The 26050-nt window shown below is 45.4% G+C and overlaps 1 protein-coding gene across 1 annotated transcript in view; it reads right to left on the bottom strand.

The window, feature by feature from the left end:
* Positions 1-26050, bottom strand: part of TLL2 (tolloid like 2) — a 139482-nt gene that overhangs the window by 110439 nt on the left and 2993 nt on the right. The gene's annotated exons all lie outside the window — the stretch shown is intronic.

The following is a 26050-nucleotide window of genomic DNA, read 5'->3' as shown; positions in this document are numbered from 1 at the left end:
AAAGAAAATGAAAACACTAATTTGAAGCGAAATCTGTACCCCCATGTTCATTGCAGCATTATTTACAATAGCCAAGATATGGAAACAACGTAAAGTGTCCATATTATTCAGCCATAAAAAAACCAAAACCTTGCCATTTGCAACAACATGGATGAATGTTGAGGGCATTATACTAAGTGAAATATGTGTATCTATATCTATATCTATATAGATATTTCATATATATACAAAATAGGTAAAGAGAAATAGGTGGAAGAAATAGGTGAACTCTTTTTGTTTTATTGTTGTTGTTTAAATAAATTGAATTAAAAAAAAAAAGAATTGAGCAATTTATAGTGGGAATGAAAAGGAATGGAGAGAGTCCAGAAATTCAGGGACTTGAGGAGTTGGAAGAGCCAACCTATTCTCATCGCTAAACAATAAAACAAAAACTGAGAAGGCCTTTGAGTAACAAAGACTGATTAAAACTCAGGCTTATGGTGTAGAGAACTGGGAAACCTCATACATTGCTAGTAGGGATATAAAATGGTATACTCCCTAGGGAAAGCTACTTGGCATTTTCCTAAAAAGTTAAACTTATCACAAGACCCGGCAATTCCCCTCCTAGAGATCTTCCCAAAAGAAATGAAAACATAGGTCAACACAAAGACATATACTCAAATGTTAATAGCAGGCTTATTAATGATTGCCCCAAACTTGAACACAACCTAAACGTCTATCCACTGTTGAATGGATAAACAAAATGTGATCTCTCTATACGATGGAAAACCACCTAGCAATTAAAAAGAGCAAACTATTGACACACGCTACAACACGTATGAATTTCAAAAACATCATGCTAAGTGAAAGAAGCAAGATGCAGAAGACTACATATTACATGATTCCATTTATATGAAACGTCTAGAAAGGCAAGTTTATAGAGCTAGAAAGGTTAGTGATTGCCTATGGCTGGGGGTGGGAATGAGACTTGACTATAAGTGGCCACAAAGGAACTTTTCCAGGTGGTAGAAATGTTCTAAAACTGGATTGTGGTGATGGTTGCACAACTTCAAATTTGCTTAAATCTTTGAAATGTACACTTATTCTCACCTTGTTGAAATGTGTAACAAAGCTGGCTCAGCCAAAGATGGTTTCCAGCTACCGGTCCTGAGCCCCTCCCACCTTCCTGAAGACTTAGCACAAGTTCACAATACAGTGCCATCTCTTCCTCAAAGAAAAAAACGTCTGTGTGTCAATGATGGTATTCACAGTGGTAGATAATCAGGAACACTTCTCACATTCTGAGAGCAGAAAGAGAAGCAAGAGGGCAGATGGAGAAGGGAGTAGATTAACAGAACCTGGGAAGACTCCAACAAGCCAAGGAAGTGCTCAAACTTTTGTGCTCGTGTATTCCCAAATAATTTTTAAAAACCACATATCCTTATGTATATTGTGAGCCTGACATTTATGATTTTTCACCATGAGTTTAAATGTATTTTTTATTTTTTTTTTATTTTTTTTTTATAAATTTATTTATTTTTTAATTTTTGGCTGCGTTGGGTCTCTGTTGACGCGTGCGGGCTTTCTCTAGTTGCGGCGAGCAGGGGCTACTCTTCGTTGCGGTGCACGGGTTTCTCATTGCTGTGGCTTCTCTTGTTGCAGAGCACGGGCTCTAGGCATGCGGGCTTCAGTAGTTGTGGCACGTGGGCTCAGTAGTTGTGGCTCGCGGGTTCTAGAGCGCAGGCTCAGTAGTTGTGGCGCATGGGCTTAGTTGCTCCACAGCATGTGGGATCTTCCTGGACCAGGGCTTGAACCCGTGTGCCCTGCATTGGCAGGCGGATTCTTAACCACTGCACCACCGGGGAAGCCCTTGTATTTTTTATTTTGTTCATAAGAAGTAAAAAAAAATAGTAAACATTTTATAAGATGAGGATTGACTGTAACTGTAATAAATGTTTCATGATGTGACTTGGTAATTTAGATTTAATGACCTTATTGAATAACACACGCTGCATCAGAAAGAAAACAAGGAATTATTCATCTTGGTTTTTATCCACATATCTTGAAATATTAGAAGTCCAGAAAACATTTCAGTTATACTTAGAAGAATCACTGTCATTAACCTACTCTATTTCAGTTGTTCTGAATTCAAAATATGCCACTAAGCACCAAGCATCCCCCTTAACAGAAATTCATACAGATAGGAAAAGACAGGAGAAAGCCAGGTCTAGATGCCTTGACTCATCATCAAAGACGGCTGCTCTGTGACCAATCGTTTCTCGTTTTCCCTTTAGCGCTCAGAGGTTTTTGTACCCCAGCCGATGCACGCAGTGGGATTCAGGATGAGTGACAAGTGAGGCTCTCTTCTGTAAAGTGGGGTAAGGATCACCATGACCAGGGCATCCTCCAGTAGTTTTAACAGAATCTTACAGAATAGAATCTTATAATAGAATCATATAGAATCTTATATGGAAGCACCCCTTGCTAAGTCTCTGGTGTCCCTGCACACATCAGTTTGCAAACCAGAGCGTGACAGAGGTCAGGGCAAGGGAGCATAGGGCTGCTCTTCAGCAACCGCTTCCTAAGTCAGAGGGCTGCTGAGAATTCTCCTCTTCTTGCACTGTCCCCAGGGCTTGCTCAGCCCACCTTGGTCTCCATCTGCTTTGGAGCACTTCAATGCCCAGCACTCAGGCGTCCTCTTGACCTCAAAAGGCAGTAGCCCCAGGCTGATTCCCATGCAAGGAATTCTTCCTGAAGGCACTTCCTGCCTGCAACTTTTGTATTGTTCACCTGTGGAGGCAGGTTGATTAAAAGCATATGCTTTAGAGCCAGAGGGATCCTGGGTTCAAATCCCATTATTGCCATTTAATAGCTGCGTGACCTTCGGCAAATCACTTGACTTCTCTGAGCCTTCTCCCCAACATCAGGCTTCAAACCAGAGTGACTGGCACCCCAGAACAGAGGTCCAGAATCAGGATGCCATCTCCAGTCCTACCCCGATCCCGTTCCATAGACATGAGCGTGTTGTGCAGAGAGGCTGAGTGATTTCTCCACAATCACTTACCAAGTAACTTGGCAAAGGCGAGACTCAAGTCCAAGACAATTCTCATTATGCTCTGGTTTAACCTAGCAGAGTAGAATCTGTCCACATACAACTGGGAGCCAGGGGTGAAAACCCCAACATCAAAGGGGCTTTGGATATTCTAAATAAGCCTGAGGCAACAGTGGGGAGTCGCCACCCCAGACTCCTACCACAACGTGCTCTTCCTAATATATAGTATTGCTTCAAGGATCTCAACCAATGCCTTGTAGGAGAACTCAAGAATGATCAGGAGTCAGCTTGGAGGCAGGTGGTGTCACTCTGGGACTCCCCGGAGGTCACAACTCCATGTCAACGCAATATCTACTGTGGCTCGATGGCTCCTCTTCCAGGAAAAAGGCACAATAAAGAGCAGACTGAGGGAGGAAGGCAGGAACGAAGCATTTATTGAGCCAAGCACACAGGAAGGGCTCCGTCTGCAACCTAAGAGATGGCATGGATGCCACCAGAGCCTCCGGTCAGGCTCACATCCCGAGAGATGGGCTCCGTCTGCACTGCAGGGACTTACTTTGAGGGCTACATCCATGGAGTTACGGAGGGAGCCCACTTCTGAAACAGCCTCCCCTCTCAGCTAGAGAAAGCCTTTGTCTCCTGTTTTTTTCCAAGATAGTTCTTGCCGGCCTCTCCTGAATGTCCTGGAGGGTTCTTCCAGAAGGGTCACAGGACATTCTACCCCTCCTGAGCCGTCCTGAGTCATGAGGCCACACTCTCGAAAACAGCCATTCTACTCCAACTTCTCCTATGTGATCTCATCACAACCGAAGTTAATTCACTTCTATCTGTGCAGTTTCATGAAGGCAAGGACTGTGTCTGCCTGCCCCACAGGTCCATTCTCAGCACAGTCGGCGTGCAGGAAATATCTGTTGAATGAATGCCTTGAGGAAGCTTCAGAGAACTGTCTTCTGCCCTGAGTCTCTCCACCCTAAGATGGAATCTGAAACCCAGCAGAGCTTCTAGACCCTTCTTTAAAGGTTATTTACACCCGAAATAGAAAGAAGTGCACCTTCTCCTGTAGGGATGGTCACTGTGTCTCAGTCCAACAGGCCAAGGCCATGTCAGGAAATGAGGACAGGCCATTAGCTCTTAACCCCATGGGAGATAGTCACCAGGCCACTCTCAAGACTAGCAAAAAGTATTATGCACAAAAATCAGGTTGAATAACTGCCCTGGCTGGGAAGCCACCATAAAACCAGGACCCAAGGTACCACTAGAAGGTCTGTTAATATAGGCAAAGATTTTTGCCAACTTTTTTGGCTACAGTACCCCTGTAATGCCCAGAACAATGTCTGGCATAGAGAATATGCTCAGGAAATATTTATTGATAAATTAATGAAAGGAAATGAAAATTAGTAAAAATATACATTGACAAATTAATAGAAATTAATTCTATTCATGTGAGTTCAATCCCCAAAGCAAGGTCAGATTACTTCCCAGCCACCTGCCTGGGAAGTAGCCATGTCTCCTTCCTTTTGAGATGATGGAAATGTCTGAAAACATTAAACTGGTGAATTTTCAATACAGAGTGAGTCTTGTTTCCTGCATCCATCCTGCCACTGTGGCCCCAGTGAGGGAAGAAGGGTGAAAGCTACTTCAGGAAAGGAGCTGGATATGTCGCAGGGGAGTCCCTATCACACATAAGGGGGAGTAGGAGGAAGCCCTCCACATCAGAGGACAGGAGCGGGACATGGGGTGGGAGGGAGCCTGGGCACATAAGGCTCTTAGCCAACTCCCCAAGGCATAGCCCAGTGAGGCTCAAGTCTGGGAGAAGCTGCCCATCCACCACACACAGGGGCAAAGGGACAGCATGAGTAGAGGGGAGTGTCCAGAGACGTGGGCCCAGGGCGCTCCCAAATCTGGCCCCCAGCACCTGGTGTCTGGGGCTCTGAGTGCTCCCACATGCCTAGGGAGGATGCAGAGGTGCCGAGAGGGCCAGTGGACCAGCAGAGCCCTGAGGTCAGGGTGAAAAGCCACAGAGGAGGATTTATAGCCAGAGCCAAAGGGTCAAGAGTACAGGCTTCACCAGCAGAGACCAGCATGTCAGGCTGAAATGCTAGAGCTGAGCAGATACTCCTTGGTATTTTATTTTATTTTAATTAATTTAAACTAAAAAAAAAAATTTAAACTGCCACATGTGGCTAAGTGCTATAAGTATATAATGTAAATAATATAAAGTAAAATTTTATATAATTACAGCAATATAATATAAATAATATAATATAAAATAAAATAATAAATTCTGTTTAAAATAGCAGCAAAAAGCATCAAATACCTGGGAAAAACCTTGACACAAAAAGTAGTACTATGTTGACATTGTAAAATTCTACTAAGAGCTATAAAAAGTGACAGGAAAGGAAAGACACACTCTGTCTTTCTCTGAAATGTTCTTTCCAAATTAATGTATAGGTTTAATACATTTTAATCAAAACCTCAATAATTTTTTTATTATTGACAAAATGATATTAAACTTCATCTGTATAATTAGGTGATAACAGTCAAGAAAAAGAGTACCAAAGGAAGGCTGGTCTCGTTTGACATCAAAATATGTTATAAAGCTTCAACAACCCTGCAATGTGGGATAGTCTGGAAGCAATCCCTAGTCTATATAAGAAAATTCATTTATGACAAAAGGGGTCTCACAAATTTGTGGAAAGAGGGGGACTAATCAATGAATTACGTTGAGACAATGGGTTAGCTCTTTGAGGAAAAATCAAGTTGGCTTTGAACCTCACACTATACACCAAAATAAATCACAAATAAATAAAAAATTTAAAAATTAATTCATTATGGCTACCAGGGGGTAAGGAGGGGAGGGATAAACTGGGAGATTGGGATTGACATATACACACTACTATATATAAATAGATAACTAATAAGGACCTACTGTATAGCACAGGAAACTCTACTCAGTACTCTGTAATGGCTTATATGGGAAAAGAATCTAAAAAAGAGTGGATATATGTATATGTATAACTGATTCACTTTGCTGTATAGTAGAAACTAACACAACATTGTAAATCAGCTATACTCCAATAAAAATTAATTAATAAAAAAAACCATAGTCTAACTAAAAAAATAAATAAATTAAAATTAAAATTAAATCGACGTATTGGTTGAACAGTACTTAGGATCTAATGAGCCAAGTCTATACATTCAAAACCCAGAGCTACTGAATTGTTACCAAAAGGCAAAACATGTCAGCCTCCTAAGAGAAGACTCTCAAAGGAAGGACTCCTATCAGCCGGGTAACTTTCTTCTTCTACCACCGCCGACCCTTGGCTACTCGAAGTGTATGTAATCTCTAGACGGGCAGCACTGACCTCATCTTGAAGCTTGATAGAAACATCCACTCCCAGGGCCCACCCCAGAGCTGCTGAATCGGAAGCTGCATGTTAACAAGGTCCCCAGGCAGGACGTGTGCGCAGAGAAGTCTGAGAAGCACTGACTCAAGGCACCAGGGGCTTTACCTCCAGCAACCATGCCCCTGCGGTCCCAGGTTTCCCTGCACCTCTCTATGCCTGTCATGGCTGCCACAAAGAGGTCAAGCAGGGTAATTCTTCACAGAAATGTAGACCTTGAATGGATAGGCCATAGGAAAGATCTAAAAGGCACACCAATGGAAATGCCGTCTGCTCCAGTCTTGGCTGACCCCACTGGACCTCCAACCTGCAATTCAGGGAGTTGCCACCTGGTGGTAGTGTTTTGTTATGAGGCTCTGGATAGTGACTATTTCAGGAATAGATTATGAGATACAATAGGAAAACTGCTTTTCGGAAATCAAAAACAGAAACCTTTAAACTAGTCAAATACAATTTTAAAGCTATTATATAATAAATTTAAAAATATAAAAGGAGACATTTTAAAGAAATACTTTCGAATGATATATAATCAAAGATGTGCTGATATTTAACAATTGCCTGGGTGAGGAGACAGCCTTAATTTGTAGCGTTTGCTCATTTCCCTGGTGTAAATACTCCCACCGAGGCTGACTTCAAGATCACAAAACATGGAGATGGAGAATATGTGTACACTCGGCTCTCCCAAGCAGGTAACAGCCAGCTCTAGCACACTACTGTAATAACAATAAATATCTGTAAATTCTCTCAGTTTCTAAAGTTATGTCATGTTCCCCATCTGATTCCATTAGCCTGATTCTCAAGGCTGCAAAAGATGACCTAATCCTTGCAGGGAAAGGCCCATCACTGCAGCTCCCATCTCGGGGTCTCCACAGCACAGCATCTTGCCCAAAGCAAACAGCCGAAGCAAACAGCACCCTGTCCCAGGGATCAGGATAAATGCCTTCTATACATTAACCTCAAAGGAAGGCCCAGAGAGGAGGTAGGAATTGACCAAGGTTGTGTAGGCAGGATGAGGTTTCATGGGTGTTCTAAGTCAAAAAAGGCCTCCCTGATTCCCAAATCACAGCCCTCCTCCACCAAGCCAACTTTTCCCAAAGTTTCACATTCTAAGAAGTTAATAAGAAATGCTATTGTAACTGAGCAGGACCCTATGAGGCCTTCCCAGAACAGACTTCCACCCATGTGCGCCACCCACCTTTTGTCTGTAGAAAAACTTTAGTCAAAGAATAAATTTAATCAGAGAAGTGAGAAAATGCAGAAAGAAAGGAAAACAGTCAAGTAAGACAAAATAATAATACTTTAGCCGTTAAACAAAGTCAAGGACCTTTAGTTCTTCCTCAAGGACTACAGATACTATTCTGAGCTGTGTCCTTTGAGTTGTTTTGCAGATACTGAAACCCCCCACCAGGTGGAAGAAGTTAACTGTATGCTGCCCACAAGCACGCAGACCCCAGACCCGTTGGAAACAGGAGGTTGATGATGCTGACTCCCAATTACCTCACCACCAACCAATCAGAAGAATGCCCACGAGCTGATCACGCCCTGCTCCTTGAACACTATAAGACTCCTTACTACCCCTTCCAGGGTGGGACACACAATCTTGAGGGCATTAGCCCCCTGTGGCCCCCTTTGCCTGGCAAAGCAATAAAGCTTTTTTTAAAAATTTATTTTTATTGAAGTATAGTTGAATTACAATGTTGTGTTAATTACTGCTGTACAGCAAAGTGACTCAGTATGCTATATATACATTCTTTTTCATATTCTTTTCCATTATGGTTTATCACAGGATATTGAATATAGTTCCCTGTGCTATACAGTAGGACCTTGTTGTTTATCCATTCTATATATACCGGTTTGCATCTGCTCATCCCAAACTCCCAATCCAACCCTCTCCCATTCCCCTCCCCCTTGGCAACCACCAGTCTATTCTCTATGTCCCTGATTCTGTTTCTGTTTCATAGATAGGTTCATTTTTTTGGGCCACTTGGCACAGCTTGTGGGATCTTAGTTCCCTGACTAGGGATCAAACCTGGGCCCCCGGCAGTGAACTGCTTTTCTTTACTGCAGTACTTCTCAGAGCCTTTACAATCCTAACAAACATCACAACTCTCCAAGAGAAAGAGAATGCAGCATTTGTCAATGTGGTTGCCCTGGAATTTCTTTTCACTGAATCTTCCATCCTAAGGAACACCTTTTAGAGACTGCTGCAATGCTCAGCAATCTTCCTAGGACTAGAAGGGGCCCTACTGGTCATTGGGTCCAACCCACCATGTGATGCCTGAGTGGCCTCTCCTCACACCCCTCCGTTGACAGGGAGCTCACGCCCTTCCAGCACATCCCCCTTTATCTTGAAACAGCTCTCTCTGTTTCTTCCAAATCTGGTGTTTTAATTCTTCTCTCAGGACCAAGGCACTGAAAAGGAAGGGACTGATACTTCTTGAGCACCAGCCACATGCTAGGCTCTCCACACTCTTCTAACCCTCAAGACAGCGACTCTGTGCAATAAGCATAATTATGCTCTTTTTTCCGATGAGGAAAGTAGGCTCAGAGAGATTAGGCAACTTGCTCTAGGCCACCTCTCAATTCTAACTCCCAACTGCCATGCGTCTTTGCCTTGAAGTAACCCCTGTTGCTCAGGCAGGGATGGAAGCGTGGATAGGAAGAGGGACTAACTCAGCCTTGGGGGTGGGATCAGGGAAGGCCTTGCAGAGGGGGTGACACTTGAGTAAGAAGGTGACATGTGAGCAGAAGTCTGGCAAGTGGATAACAAGAAAAAGGGCATGCTGGTCAAAGAGACAGCATGTGCAAAGGCCCTGAGGGGAGAAACAGTGAGGCACTGTCAGGCAGGAGCAGAAGGGACCTGGTGAGGGGCCCTGGCTGAAGTGGGGACCCAGTCACGTGGACCGTCAACGATAGTGAGGCAGGAGGTGAGGCTGCAGGAACCGAGAGGCTGGGCAGGGGCAAAAGGAAGTCTCAGACACAGGGAACGAAATTCCAGGGTTATTAGAGCACCCAAGATGGAGCTGGGCACAAGGAGTCCCTCACTCGGGTGCAGCACTTCACAGTTTGTATCCCCTCCACACACACATTCTTCCCCACCCCACCCCACCCCAGCACCCTGCTCAGGGCCTGGCAAGGACCTTCAGTTCTGGGACGTTCTGTTTTCATAAATGAGCCAGTGAGTGAAGAAGTGCTTCTCACCGAAGTCCTAGGGGATGGCAAGGCAAAGGCGTCAGCCCCATTTCATGGGGGAAAGCCAGGCTCAGGGAAGTCCACGACCAGCCTGTTAACTTACAACTGTGAGAAGGGGGCGGGGCTTGAGGGCAGACCTCTTGGCTCTAAACTTGGAGCCCATTCACTGCCTCACAGAGGACCCCGTTTCTAGAACTGGGATTCAAGGTGGGGCCTGATCTCATGGTCAGCGGTAAGAGCTCTGTTCCCAGATGAGCTGCTGGCCTGTCCAAGACCAGACAGTCCAGTGGGGGTGACTGGAGGGGACAGAGGACAGGAGGGGTTGGCCAGAGGGTCCTTCACAACCCTCCCCCCAACGCCCCCTGAGATCCACAGAGTCTCGAGGAGGGATTCTGGGGATTCTAAGTGGCCCCTGGCTTGGGGCCTGCAGAGCTGGGAGGTCTGTGAGCCAGGCAGAAGCCCAGCCAGTCAGAGGGAGACCCCTTCAACTCTACTGTCACCTTCTGTTACCAGCCACACCCTCCCCAAGACTGCTTCCTGGCACCCAGAGAGCGGGAGGCCCAGGAAGGGCTGCCACGGCTGGGGGATAACTCCCTGCCTCATCCCCTGCAGCCTTCCAGCCCATCCCAGCCACAGGCCCTGCCCTACCCCAGGGCTCACTCCCAAACCAGCAGAGTCCTGGATTTATCCTGCAGGGGTGACCTCCAGCAGGTACTAACCTGACCTCATCTCGCCTCACCTCCACCAACCAGGCCGGTCCCTGATTTTCATTTCTACACTACAGCCTGGCCTTGCAGGTTTATTTTTCAATTAGTTTCCCACTTATGGGCCTAATCACAAATGTTCCACGGTAGAGCTGCATCTTGGGACACGAAAGGCCAGAGTTAAAGCAGTATGGAATCACAGGCATGGCCTACACTGGGAAGAGGGCGCTTGGATGCTGCATGTGACACTGGGTGGACCACTTTTCCCTTTGGTGTCATTTTTTTCACCCATACATTGAGAAAGCTGAACCAGCTCAGGGATTCTCAAGGCGGGGCCACAGACCGCTTTGTTAGAAGTGTCTAAGGAGTGTTGACACACAGATCCCAGGCCCCATCCACATCTACGGAATCAGACTCTCCAGGGACAGGGCCCAGGAATATGCATGTTAAGTTCATATCCCACCCACCCCCACAGGTGACTCACAGTCACTGAAGTTTGGAGACCAATGGAGGTGATGTCTCGAGGTCCCTCTAGCTCTAATGTTTGGTTTCTACAATTTCTATTAGAGAAGCGTAAGGCATCTACCCAGGGATTGCCATTTGTCCATCCCAGTAACAAGCTGCTCAGGAAGGACCTTGCTAAGTTCCAGAAGACAGTCACCTAGAGAGAAGCTGAGACTACCTTACCGGAGGAACTAAATCTGGAGCCTTTGAACCATTGGAATTTCTCTCAGGAAACAGGGAGGGGCCAGAGGCAGGGAGAGTTACAGGGAAATCCTACCCAGAGACACATTTAGTTCACTTCAAGTTTCCAGCAGAGGGATTTAACAGGTTTAAAGCAGTTTTCTGTGAATCTTTGTCAAGGGAGTGTATGTACAAACAAACAGGGAGGTTTTTTTTTTAGTGAAAAGTTAATCGGCTTAAAGTGTGCAACTAAATAAGCAAAGCTTACATTAAAGTGACCCACAGAGAAAGGACCCCATGGAAAGAAAGTTCTAGGAAATACAATATGGCCTCTATGTTCTTTTGTAGTTCCACGCTATAAATATTCATGGGGCGGTGTTAATGGGGTCCACAGCTCTATGCAACCACAATACTTTTTTTGTTTATACTCAGGACCATGAACTGTGAAACCACGAACCTAAATTTCAGGACTCTGAATTCAGGCATGTTTGCAGAGCAGGAGGCGAGAGGTGCAGGCTTGCGGAGGACAGAGGAGAGGAAACAGGGCGAGATGTGAATCATGCCTCCTGGATCTTTTGGTTGAGATTAAAGAGGAGAATCTGTTTAGTATGGGAGACCTCCGTCTCCAGGGTCTCCAGCTGCTCCAGCCTGGGGAAATGGCCTTCACAGGCATGGAGGGCTTAGTTACTCAAGCATATGGCAGAGAGGGGTGGGGAGCTGGAAATAGTTTAATTGGATCAAACAGACTTTTTGCAAGTTCTACATGAAAGACTTAAAAAAAAAACCCAGACTAGTTTGAATCATGGCATTTCTAAGATGGAGAGAGTTTAAACGTCACCTAAGCCATGTCCTTGCTTTCCACGTAAGGAAACTAAGGTCCAGGAAGGTTAATTGACTTGCTCAAAGTATCACAGGTAGAAGCCACATCTGCTGACTCGAAACCAGTGATGGCAAATATGAGACACACATGTACCCCTTTTAGCCTCTCTGTCCCAGAGCAAATATCCTTCATTGATCACACCTTCCTGTCCACCGAACCTGGACACAGCCTCCAAATCCATCTCAACACAGTCTACAGAGGGCCAGCACAAATGGATAGAAATGGCAGATGAATTGGGACCTACTTGCCAGCTGTGCCCTAAACCATGCTGGCAATGTCCATAACGCATCGGCCATTTGTTCCAGCTAGGAGTTTTCTATTCAAAGCCACTTAAAGTCTGAACTCAGGGGTCTGAGCGTGCACACCAGGAAAGTAGCAGGACCTGAAAGTCCATAGGACTTTCCATGTTAAAAGTCAATCCTGAAAAGATGCTCAGTATGGCTAATTATTAGAGAAATGCACATCAAAATCACAATGAGGTATTACCTCACACAGGTCAGAATGGCTATCATCAAAAAGTCTACAAATAACAAATGTTTGAGAAGATGTGGAGAAAAGGGAACCCCTGTATACTGTTGGTGGGAATGTAAATTGGTGCAGCCGCTATGGAAAACAGTATGGAGGTTCCTTAAAAAACCAAAAATAGAGATACCATATGACCCAGCAATTCCATTTCTGGTGGAAATGAAAACACTAATTCAAAAAGATACATGCGCCACAATGTTTGTAGCAGCACAATTTACAACAGCCAAGATATGGAAGCAACCCAAGTCCCTATCAACAGATAACTGGATTAAGAAGATATTCATATATATATATGTATATAATATTACTCAGCCATAAAAAAGAATGAAACACTGTCATTAGCAGCAATGTGGATAGACCTAGAGAATATTATGCTTAGTGAAATAAGTCAGACAGAGAAAGACAAATACTATATGATATCACTTAATATGTGAAATCTAAAAAATAGCACAAACGAATGTATGTACAAAACACAAACAGACTTACAGATATAGAAAACAAACTTGTGGTTACCAAAGGGGAGAGGAAGGGGGAGGGACAAATTAGGGGTATGGGATTAACAGATACAAACTACTATATATAAAATAGATAGGCAACAAGGATATACTGTAGAGCATAGGGAATTATACACATTATCTTATAATAACTTATAATGAATATAATCTGCAAAAAAACCTGAATCATTGTGCTGAAAATAACACAATATTGTAAATCAACTATACTTCACTTAAAATTTTATTTAATTGAAGTACTGAAAAATTAAATTGAAAAATTGAAAAAAATTTCAATTAAAAAAAAATGCTACAGCTTGGCTTTCCAAGCAGGACTCACTTGGCTTAAGAAATACCTGCTCAGCTAATTCCCCAGAAAAAAAGATTCTCTACCAGACTAGCATGAGCAGGTAGGCCATATTTGCAAGGCCAGTTAAGTTTTACAGCTCCAAATGTATTTCATCTCACATGCCCATCCCACTCAATTGGTGATGTTTTCTCTAAGTGCTGTGAGGTGACTTCTTGGACCCTCAGGAAAAGGAGCTGTGCTCAATTAGCCATGTCTGACACTGGCCTGGGGAGGGAGTGGCATTGGAGCTGCCACACATGGGGCATTTACAAATGTATATTGTAAAAATACTAAAAATAGTTCTATCCATGGGAAAGAATATCTGCAGCAAGGCCTGAGCTATGATTCAAGTGATTCATTTTTACTTACTTTCCACACTCTCTGCCCTGCTCTGTGCCCAGGAAGGCGGATCCTGTGGACTGCTTCCTCCACGTCTCACTGCTCTCTGGCTTCTGCTTGCATTCAACCAGGAGTAGACTCTGGCAGATCAGAGGGAAGAGAGCAGAGAGCTGCAGGCATTTCTTCCCTGCTTTCTCCCTGCTTTGGTGCTGTATCCAAACTACTATATATAAAATATATTAGATAGGCAACAAGGATATACTATATAGCACAGGGAATTATACCCATTGTCTTATATACTGTCTTATGTACTGTCTTACCTATACTGGAATATAACCTGCAAAAAAACCCTGAATCATTATGTTGTACACCTGAAACTAATACAATATTGAAGATCAACTATACTTCAAGAGACTCAGCCACCTCCCCTCCTGCACAGCTCCAGCTCCAGCCGTAACACGGCTCCCTTCCCATTTCTTCAGCCACAGGGGAGACTTGCTAGTCTCTGGGTGTCTCAAACCCTTCTTTGCATCCTAACCCTGTCTCTGTAAGTAGTCCCTTCATGAAGGTCTCTTCATTTGAAACATCTGGGGTAAAGTCTGGTTCCTGCTGGCACCTGGCTTGTACTGCTGTTCTAAGAAAATCCTCCCATTATTTCCATAGCTAAATGGGAAGATGGCATTCTGACTGGTAAACTGAATGGCTACTTTGGCCTAAGATAACACTTTTCACTGCTTAATTCCAGCAGCATATGACTTACTGCTGTCTCATACCTGCTATGTTCCCACAGCCTAAGCTCACATGGCTTCCACTCAGTAACGGAGAAAAGGGAGCAGTTTAGGTCCTAAAAGCCAGAAGCTTCCCAGGCTCTAATTTTGCATCTTATGTGCCTGATTCCAAGGCCAGGTATATCTCATAAGCTCTAATACCTCCACTGTGGAATGATCTTTTGTGGAGCATCAAGTTACCAGTGCAATTAAGCAGGACTCATTCTGAAGACAAAGGCCCATGGAGACCCTAAGTAGTGCAGAGAGTGGAAAGATACACTAGGTGGAGAGTAAAGGAGACCTGGGGTCCACCTCCAGGCAAGTCGGGAGCTATCCATGTGAACTTGGACACATTACTGCCCTTTCAGGCCCTCAGGGTTCTCATAGGAAACATGAAAAACGGTATAAATAATTCCGAGGGTAACTTCCAGCTCTAACATTCTAAAAGATTTTACTCTAAAATCTTACCTTGTGTATCTAGTTAACATTCAATAATGGTCATGAGCCTATCATCACTTTGACTAAATTTTCTTCATAAAGTTCCAGCAAGTAGTCTATTGTGGCAGACTTATTGTCCACCAATACCTTTTCTCCCTTCTTCCCTAACAACAGAAACTATGATGTTCAGTTCCAGACCTTCCAGAAGAAATATTTCCCAGAATCCCATGTAGCTAGCTACATGGTCATGTGACCGTGGTCATGTGACTAACTTCCAGCCAATGAGAGGAAAGCAGATGGCAGATGGCATCTCCTGGGAACCTGCTCTCAGATTCTTTGTTCTTTTTCTTTTCCATGCCTTCCGTGTCCAGACCGTGTTTGTGATGGTTTGAGCTCTGGCTACCATCATGGACCATGAGGACAAGGGCCTCAGCCCAGGGAGAGTGGAGGGGCAGGATGGAAGGAGACCGGGCCCTAGAGGACTTCCTGGAGCAGCACTGTCATACTGGCCATAGACTGCGGACCTCCAGACTTTGATGTGAGAAAGAAAGAAACTTCTGGCTTGTTTAGGCCAGTGTTCCAGCTATCAATATATTGCCTATCAGCTCTAAATCCACCCTTCTTTGTCATGCTTTGTGACACAAGCTGGACCCCGGAAACATTTCTCCTTTGTCAGCTGGCACATTAGATTTTGTCAGTAAAGGGCACTAGAGGGACTGCAAGAGGAAGGGAATTCTCTTCCTGCTTCCGGGCCTCATCTTTCTTGCTCCTGTAGAGTGGCCACCAGCAGTGTTTGGGAAACCCATTGGCACCCAACTTTCAGAGTTTTGCCCAAACTCCAGTGGGCAATTCCCCACTTGTCAGCCTCTTCCTGTAGCATCTCAACAAACTTCTCCAACTGTCAGTGGGTCACAGCCATACCCTCTCCTATGAAGTTACAGCCGGGGAGGGGTGTGTGTGGGGTGACCTCTTCCAAATGTATTCCTTCCCTAGTAGCTGCTCCCTATATCTTCTATTCCTGTTTTCTTTAAAGTTCTCTCTACCTCCTTTTGCTAGTTAATAATCCTTTATATTAAATTTTTGAATTATTTCTGAAATTACTGATGTGGTTTCAGTCTCCCAACTGGCCCCTGATGGCCACAGCCAATTACCATGGGTTCATTACTAGCAATTTAACCTGATCTTAACTGATAGAGCCATGCAATCATCTCCATGGAACAAGTGAATGATATGGTACAGGATAAGCTTTCTGCTTTTTAAAACTCTTCTCTCCAAAAATTATTTGTGACAAACATGTCAGATAAAAGGTTGAAGTCCTAATCTCTAACAGTTCCTACAAAATGTTTAAAAAATGACCACCTAATTAAAAAATGAACATAAGCAGAAAGAAAAAGAGTCCATAAATAAGAAGAAAAAAAAGCCCATAAATAGGAAATTCACACAGCAAAATAAATACAAATGGTCAAAATATATTTAAAGATTTTTTTTTTAATGTGGCCATTTTTAAAGTCTTTATTGAATTTGTTACAATATTGCTTCTGTTTTGTGATTTGGTTTTTTGGCCGCGAGGCATGTGGGATCTTAGCCCCATGACCAGGGATCGAACCCACACCCCCTACATTGGAAGGTGAAGTCTTAACCACTAGACCGCCAGGGAAGTCCCCAAAATATATTTTTTAAGGTTCAAAATTATTTGAAAAAGAAATACAATTACAATATAAATGCAAATTGAAGAAACTGTAAATTATTTTTCTCTTATCAAACCAACAAAGATTTTAAAAGCTAGAATACAAATATGTTAATCTTAATGAGAGTGCAAAGGAGTAAAAAAAAATTTGAAGGGCAATTTGAAAAAAAGAATCAGAAGCCCTAAAAGCATCTATACTTTTGACCCAGCAATTCTACGGGTAGAATTTTTTCTAAAAAAATAATTTAAAACATACACAAAAATCTAGCAATAAGGATGACTCCAGCATGATTGTTTATAATAGCAAAAGAAATGATTGGAGAAAAAAATCTTTATGTCCAACAGTAGAGGACTGATTAAATTAAATTATGGTGCATCTATACCGAACAACTTAAATTGATGCCATACAAGTACCTGTATTACATAAGCATCTTTATTATCGTGGAAGGAGGTTCATGGTACTAAGCGAAAGTGAAATACAAGCAGGTTCAAAACGATATGTGTAGCACTTTTAAAAAATTACAACCATGCATGAAAAAATTTTGGAAGAATATACAACAAAGTGTTAACAACGGTTACTCCTCGGCCATGGAATTGCCGGAAATTTTTACTCTTGCTTGCTCTCTATATTTTCTAAATGTTCTCCAGTGGATGTATATTAGCTGTATAATTAAGAAAACTGTTTTATGTTAAAAAAAAATAATCTCCCTTTCCGGCCCATCTCAAGGGCACCCCAATGCTTGCTGAGCATCTCTGGATGAACTCATTTATGTTTCACTAGACTTTGAGGCAGAGCTCAGCTTGGGATCTCCCCACACACAAAGCCATGATCTCTCCCGCATTTTCCCTTCCTTTCCATTCCTGAGGCCCAAGTCTGGACTTCATGCTCCCAGGCCTAGAACCCCTGGTGGTCCTCCTATTTCCCGCTTCTACAGATCCTAAACATCATTTGTCTTCATCATAACGGCCGTCTGCTCAAAAACCATCAATAGCTCCCCCTTTCTTAAGGGGCATGATTTAAATGTCTCAGCTTGACATTCACTGTTCCAAGCTTCTTTCAATCTTGCCACTACTATTCTGCAAAGTAAACCAGGTATTCCCACAGCTCCAGACACATCCAAAGCATTCCTGCTGCCTTGCCTTGACTCATGATGTTTATTCTACCTGAAATGCCTTCCCCTCCATCCCAGTTTCTCCAAATCCTTTCCATCCTTCCAGGCCAAACTCAGGGCTCACCTGAGTTGTTTTTTTTCTTTTTAAATATATCTTTATTTCTCAAACTCAAAGCTTTATTCCATCAAGTTCTAACACATTTTGCATTGACAAGTGATTTCACCTGCATCCCATAAGAAGGTCAGTGGCCATTACACCAAAGAGGAAACCTCACATATCCTAGGAAATTAATATTTGAAAGGCTATGCAAGTATAGAATAACAAAAAAGCTTCCAATTTAGTCTAATTTGTATCTTTTCATCTATAGTAATTTGGAAATTAATGGATAAAAACTTAATTTTCCTAAACCAGTGATTTTTTTTAACTTCATGAAAAAAAAAAAAAAGACCAGATTGCTTGAGTTTTAAAACACCCACAGATTCATATTATTTAACGACTTCCTCTTTAGCGGATGGTCTTCTCACCCTCCTATGCAAACACACATGACAATTTGCACCACCCCTCACTAGCTTACCAGGCTTACCAGGAAGCCTTCCTTGACTGTCTTACAGTGATTGATGCCTTTTCCAAATCCCTATAGTATCTCATTTGCTCAGTTTTTCATTTGGCAAATATTGGTTGAGCACCCACCATGTGCCAGGCACTGTGCTGGTGACTGGGAAACCAAATGAGTCTAATTTCTACCCCTTGAAGTTAATTGTCTGATATGGAGACAGACATTGAGCAAATAAATAGTCACTCCAATACCCAGTTACGGACTGTAAAACGTGCAGGGAAACAAAGGTGATGAGAGATTTAAAAGAAGGGACCTGATTGAGATCAGGCCTGAGAAGGCCTGTGGGGGGAAAGGATATGTAAACTGATGGTCCTAAGTGGGTCTAATTTTGCAAACATGATCAAACGTGCATTTCAAAAAGATCATTCTGCCTGCAACATGGAAAACAGATTTTGGGAGGCAAGGGGGCAGCAGGGAGATGGGTTCAGGTACCATAGCAGTAGCCTACGTGGGATCCGGTGGGATTTAGACCAAACAGTGGCAGTAAAGATGGAGAGAAGTGGATGGGCCTAAATTTGGAAACAGAATTGGCAGGACTTGGGTTGGACTGCATGAGAAGGGGAGGGAGAGACCCGTATCCAGGATGGCACCGGGTTTCTGGTTGAAGCACCTGACATCACGACCAGGTGCCACCTGGCACATGCCACCATGAGGCCCAGACCTTAACGAACCACGGCCGACTCTGAGCCCAGGGGGAGAGGATGGCGAACAAGTGCCGGCTCAGTGGGAAGGAGAACTGACCCAGGGATGGGAAAAAGAGTTAGGGCGGAAGGTGGCCTGCTCCTGTGGGAAACTGGCTCACGCAGGACTCACATCAACTCAAGGCCAGTAACCCCAGCGGGAGGAAGGGGAGGAGGCTCGGTGCAAATTGCAGGATGAGCGGGGAGATAAGTGGCCCAGCTGGTGGAGCGGGTGAAGAGTCGGGGCTGAACATCAACACTCAAGTGCTCATGCAGGCGAGCTTGAGAATATTTATTGGTAATTGACAGAAGTGGTTAGAGGGTGGTGTGATCACAGATAGGTCTGTAACCAATCAGCAGGAAAGTTCGGTTCCTGTCGCTATGTTTGCATCCGGGCAGAACCGTATTATGAGCGGGCTAAGAGGACACCCTGAGAAACCTGCTTCTATGCATTTGGTTTATCTGTTACCCGCTCCCTGCTTCATGGATGAGAGCAAGCGAGCTGTGGAGCAATAAATTATCACTTGCTGCACGCTCTGGATCCCAAGAGAACTCTCTGCAGAGGGAGAGATAAGCCAACACAGGCCACTGAGAAATTGTCACTTATAGGGAAATTCTTAAGAGGGGAACAATAACAGGCATAATCATAACAGCAAGGAGAATAGCTAAAAATTAGTGACCGCTTGCTAAACACTTCTTGTTCACTGCCTCATTCAATCTGCAAACAAACCTAGTTCATGGGTTTTCATATCATTCCCATTTTCTAAATGAAGAAACTGAGGCTCAGAGAGGTTAAGAAACTTAGTCAAAACCACACAGGCAGTGAGGACAGAGGCAGGCTTCAAGCCACGGGCTGCCTGATGCCAAAAGTAGTCTCTTAAACAGGATGTTTCACTGCTCTGCTCTGTTACCCAGGCTGCCACTCACCCAAGGCTTCCTTAGGAAACATGGGCCATCGAGGCCTTCTCCCTCTGGGCTGGGGAGAGTGGCTGGAGCCATCGTCCTCAACTGACCTGACACCCAGGCACTGCCCCGGGCCGTGTGGGAAAGGGATGGGGGAACAGAGAGGAAGAAAGTTGCATTTCAACACCTTGTATGATTCATTTATTCTTCCCTATGCTTTGGGACTAAGAGTACTCTGAAGGCCAGAATTGTCTCATCTTTGTTGGGTTCCTAGCCAAGGACGGAGAAAAAAGTGGGGAGAAGGTGGTGGGCTATGGTGCTCTGTGGAACAAGTGTACAAATATGACCTTCAGACTGAGCAGCAGGGAGATGCTTGTTGACTGCGGGGGTCAGGGATCCAGGAGAGGAGAAGCCGTTCCCGGGTTGGAGAGGCGGTGTGCTTCAAGGGGAGAACAGGGGTTTGAGGTGTTTGTCCCACTGTTTACAAGTTCAGTGTCCTGTGCGGGCCCTAGCCCAGCCTCTCCCCTGCACAAGCACCCAGACCTCGTCCTGCAATGCCCACAAGATCATAAGATCTCAGAGCATCTCCCGTGAGTGCCCGGATCATCTCCTGGCTATCTGAGAGACCAACGGAGAGAACAGAAGGAAAGGAGCTTTATAAACAATGCTAAGGCAATGCTGTAACCACTGTGAGAGGTTAATATCATTGTTCTTCCTCATGAAAAACATGGTGAGGGGTGAGAAGGCAAAGGTTTGGGGACCAGTGAAGTTACAGCCTCTATTCAGATTGCTTGACTACCTATCGTAGAAGGATGTGCATTGCCATCAAATGCGATGTGGGCCCAAATCCTGCTTGTAGCTCGGCTATTTGGACCCTGGAGGAATGCTGCTGGAAAGAGGAGTGGCTGGGAGGAACCACTGGCTGAACGGAGGCTCAGACTCAACACCATTCACACATCTCCAGTCAGGGGCTGGCTTCTCGGGTGGGGCCTGGACATCTGGTTGGCTTGCAGTACGTGGAACCCCCAGCCTAACACCAAAGAAGCCAGTGAGTGCCACGGCAGATTTGTTTTTAGAGCAAGGTCTCTGGATATCGAGGAACTACTGCCATCAGCATCGCTAGGAAACATAAAACTCTGAAATCATCATCTGCTCCAGTTGTTCAGATACTTGGTTTCCTGCTCTTGGAAACCTTGTTGGATTTCTGTGGGATGATAATAATAAAAACAACAATATTTACTGAATGTTTACCGTGTTCCAGGCACTAAGTGCTTGGTCTATGTTAACTCATCCAACCTTTATAATCACCCTCTGTGGTAGACACTAGTATCCACATTTTATGCGTGAGAACACTGAGATCCAGAAAGCTTAAGCAGCTGGCTCAGGGCCTCACAGCCATTCAGTGGGAGAGCTAGGATCTGAAGCCCAGCAATGCGCCTCTAGAGTCAGTTCACTCCTCAGCGCTCGCATAGGAACAGAAAGTGATGCTGTTCGTGTAATTCAATTTAATGCGCACCACAGGTTCTTCGGAGGCCACAAAACGACAGCACTATTTCGCATTTATTGAGTGCGTCTATTTGCTCAGCACAGTATCAAGTGCCTTTCATTCAACAACGGCCTGTGAACTAGGAGTATCTCTTAACTGCAGGATGTACATGAGGAAACTGAGACTTTAAAGGCTGCAGGACTCGCTCAAGGTCTCACGGCCAGTAAGTGATAGAGATGAGAAAGAAAATCCAAGTCAGTCTGACTCCAAAGTTTGGCTACCGAACCAACAGGCCAGCGACGAGCTAGGCGTTCAAACAACCATGGCCCCGGGCCGGGGAGAGCCCTGAGAGTGGCGGGAGAAGCAGCGGTCGGGGGAAGGTCCAGAGCTGATGGGAGGTGCTGCTGGCCTGTCTGCACTCGGCTTCCATCAGGAGCATCTTCCCGCTGAGGAGGCCATGCCCAGGAGCTCCTGGGGGCAGGGCTGAGGTCTGATTGGCACTTAGCTCCTCAGCACCCACGGCCTGGCAGGCACCCTGCAGACTAGGGGCTGTCGTAATGGCTCCTCCTCTCCTCTCACTGGGCTGGACGGAGGAGTAAAGGGTACTTCCCCCACACACACACACCACCCCCAGGAGAGGGTGCAAGATACTGACCGCTGCACGGCTGGGCAGGAGAAAGATGGAAAAACGGGTTCTACTGACATCAGAGCTGCGGACCCACTTGGAGACTTTTCTGTCTCCAGTGTAGAGCTCTGCCTACAGAGATAGCGTCAGAAGTCAAAAGAGGACCAATGTCGGGCAGAGGGTCTAGGCCTGAGGGTGTGTCTCCAGATGCAAAATGGGAACCATCCCAGCTGCTTGCCTACTCCGGGGGCTGGGGTGAAGGTCAACAGGCTGGTGTTCTTACTATCATTCAGCTTTTGGAACATCCTTGCACAAAAGGGGCTGATGCATTCCCCTTCTGACCTCCCCTCCCCCAGATGCTGCACCACCTGCGCCCCCCAGCATGAGTCACGGTCCTGGCTGGGACCTCTGGGCTCTGTTGGGCACCTGATGGCCACACGTTCTCTGCCTACTCGGTTAGCCGAACCCTCAGTGTGGGCAGCCTGTGTCTCTCCGCCGACAGTTCCGCAGGAACCAAGACGGTGCGTTTCCTCCCCCAGCCTCTGCCTTGGCCCCTCTTCATCATCACTGACTTTCTCTTTTTAATCTTTATTGGGCTATAACTCACATATCAAAAAAATTCACCCTTCACTTACTTTTGAGACCCTGTTTACCAATAATTAGCAGGTCTGAATTTAAGAATCCCTAACTAAATACACTACATGAAATCACTTGTTCACTTATCACAAAAATTCAAATTCCTCTAGAGCATTTCAACAAGAGTCCAAGAAGTACTTGTGAGCAGCTGCTCTGTGCTCTAGTAGTGTACATATCCATCACTGAACTCTTGCCTCGTCCAGAAAATGTGCTGAGCACGCGACAAACTTTCTATCATTTGACCCTTGCCATGACCCTGAGAAGTGAATATTAGTCCTTCTCAAGGGAGGAAACTGAGGCTCAGAGAGGTTAAGTAACTTTCTCAAGGTCACAAAGCCTTGCATGGGCAGCAGATTTTGGATCCAGGTCTGTCAAGTGTCAAAGCCCGAGCTCTTAACCACCTCATGCCCTGCCCCCGGGCACTTCAGGGGTGAAAAATTGGAGACAGAGGTGGACTAGATGCACCTCCTGCCTGGAGAAGTGGGAAAGATAAACATTTCATTTCCATACAGCCCTGAAATATTTTAACTCCATCAAATCAGCACCTGCCCGAATCAGCAAGGACACCATGACAAGTAGGGATAAAAATAAAGTTGTAAAACTGCCAGCCGCCCTCACCTGGGTGTGGCCCCTGGGGAGAGACAAGGTGCCAGGGAGATGGCACCTCCCGCTCTGGGGACAGGCTGTGCCAGGGAGACAGCCTTCCAGGAGGTACCATGGAAGCCTCACATCTGTACAGAAGAATCCTGGGTACCTGCCCCTGCCATGAAGGATGGAAACTCTGGGGGAGCGCTGCCCAGGACCACATCCCCCAGTTCCACCTGCAGCACTCTCAAGAGGGCTGCTGCCCACTGGGATGGCTCTGATTCCCTTCCAGGCTGACAGTGAGCTTGGAGGTTCCTTCAGCCATGGACCCAACCCACACAGGGCCAGAATCATCATTCCCTCATTCAGCAAAGATTGACGAGTACCTACGACGTGTCGCTGGCCACTGGGCTTACAGCAGTGACCAAAGCAGACAACAATCCCTGACCTCACACAGTTTGACATTCCAGCCTCGTATCAATAACGTGAGGGCTGCTGGCAGGAGCTGCCCAGAGAGTGCTGTCCTAGAGGGCTCCGGTGACCCCCCAAAAAAGGAGCTGATTGGTAAGGTCACTGTCTCGGGGAGAGAATGACAAGATGGAGTGGGGCCCCAAATTCCAGGCAGAAGTCAGGTCTAAAAGTGAGAGGAAGGACTACAGACTTGCTCGTGAGGAAAGAGCTAGTTCCCAGGCCAGCACCCTCACCCTGACTCCTGAGCCATTAGCCGTCAGGGAATGCCGACTGTATTTATTGATGAAGGAATATATATGTTTATCATATGTGAAGGCCCTGGCATTTATCAAGCCACCAGCTGAAAAGTAAAGCTGCTGTCAACCAGTTCCCTTGGGTTTAATAAACCCAAAAGGCTACAGAGCACTTTACAGTTTACAAGGTTATTTGCATATCGTTTGAGCCTCAGGTAGACAATGTTGGTGACCTGAGTCCCATACCCTCAGCTCAACTCTGGGCAGTTCCATGCATCCCCTGCATGGCTCCCCACTTTTCTGCTTGAGAATTTTTTTGGCATCCGTAGACCTCAAGGAGCCCGCCCACGCAGATGCAGGGAAGTTCATGCCTCAAGGAATGGTCATATTCTCCCAAACTGGCTGCAACAACAGCCCCCATTCCACATGCTCTTTTAACAATGTGACTTTGACATGCCTCTCGTGGAGAGATGGGCTATGTTCCCTCCCCTGAATCTGGGAGAGCTTGTGACCATGGTGGAAGTGATGACACGTAGCTTCTGAGGCAAGGTCATAAAAGGCAATACAGCTGCCATCTGGTTCCCTTGGGATGTGTACACTTAGAATCTAGCTGCCATGCTGTGAGGAAGCCTCATCAGCCCGCATGGAGAGCACACAGAGAGGCTACCTGTAGGTTCTGGCCAACAGTCCAACTGAGGCCCCAGGCAACAGCCAGCCTCAACTGCCAGATGTGAGAGAACAAGAGAGCCTCCAGATGATTCCAGCCCCCAATTGTCAAGTCACCTCCAGCCTGCAAGTCTTCACAGCAGAGGCTCAGACACTGGGGAGCAGAGGTAGACCACTGCTGCTGTGCCTTTTCCAAACTCCTGATCTACAGACCCACCAACATAGTAAAATGGCTGTTGTTCTATACCACAGAGTTTGGGTAGTTTTTTGCGCAGGAATAGAAACTGGAAAAGGGAGCAAACAATGAAGGACAGCAGCCTTTGGATAAATGCTCCAGCCTCCTATTCCCTGGGCAGATAATTATGGGAGGCCTTATGGAAGGGCTGGGTGGGGACATGGCCCCATCAACTAAAGCAGCTACCTCAATTCCACTCCCTTTATTGGATTTCCTCTTTCCCTGTCATACTCGCCCTGCTCCCTCACCCTGTTCCTTGGGGTCACCTCCTGAATGATTTATCTACACACAAGTCCTGTCTAAGACTCTGCTCTCTCAGGAGTACAGCTACAACTAGCCTTATGTCTATCCTAAAAGGCAAGCAGTTTTGTTCCCACCCCCATTTTGCAGATGAGGAGACTGAGGCATGGAGACGTGGAGGACCTGCTCAAGACCATATGAAGAGTAAGAGGCAGGGTCAGGACAAGAATCCTGGCCTCTGGCTCTGAATACAGCTAAAGAATTATGGGTGAGTGCAAGCAACCAGGAGAAGCCCTCAGAAGCTTTGCAAAAGTTGTTCTCAGGGCCGTGGTGGTTGGAAGGATGTCTTGTAATTTACTGTCAGTTGAACTCTTGACCTCACTTACAGTATCAAGATGAAAAACAAACAGCAGAGCGGAGGACGCCTGACAGAGACCACACCCAGGAAGTCCTACGCATTTTACCAGCCCCAGGCCAGGAGGGCTTCCCAGGCCCACTCCCACTCCACAATCATCTGATTTTAAAAGCGTCCCTTTTTACAGCATCAAATTGATTGTTTGCTAGTAAATTTAAATTTTACACCTTAAAACTTACTTCAAAGGTCAGCATGAAGATGTTCTTTCACAAGTTTCTAGGAAATCTGTTTATAAAGTACTTAACTGTATGTCAGGTACTGTCCTAAGCACATTAATCTGTTGGGAATCATCCTCATTTACAAATGAGGAAACTAAGGCATGGAGAAATTCAGTGACTTGCCCAAGGTCACACACAGTTTGTAAATGACAGAGTAAATAGTAAAATGTGTAAATGGTAAAACTGTAAATGACAGAACACTGACCCGTTTGCTCAGCCTCTGAGATCCTGAGCTGGAAGCAAAGGTCATAGAACCATAGATGACTGAGAAGGAAGGGGCCAGGGGCACAAACTCAAGTGCCCACAGGGAGTGAAGAGGGCGCAGGGCAAGATGGCAGATGTGGACTAAGGGAGCCAGCTCCCTGGACCCGTCAGTTTGCCACCCTAACTAGTCCAGCAGTTTCACTCTATGGATGAGGAATTAAGGGCCAGAGAGG

Source organism: Balaenoptera physalus, assembly GCF_965194825.1.
Source record: "Balaenoptera physalus genome assembly, chromosome: 14".
Classification (NCBI taxonomy): domain Eukaryota; kingdom Metazoa; phylum Chordata; class Mammalia; order Artiodactyla; family Balaenopteridae; genus Balaenoptera; species Balaenoptera physalus.
The sequence above is the reverse complement of the archived record's forward strand: the minus strand, read 5'-3'. Positions and strand labels throughout refer to the sequence as shown.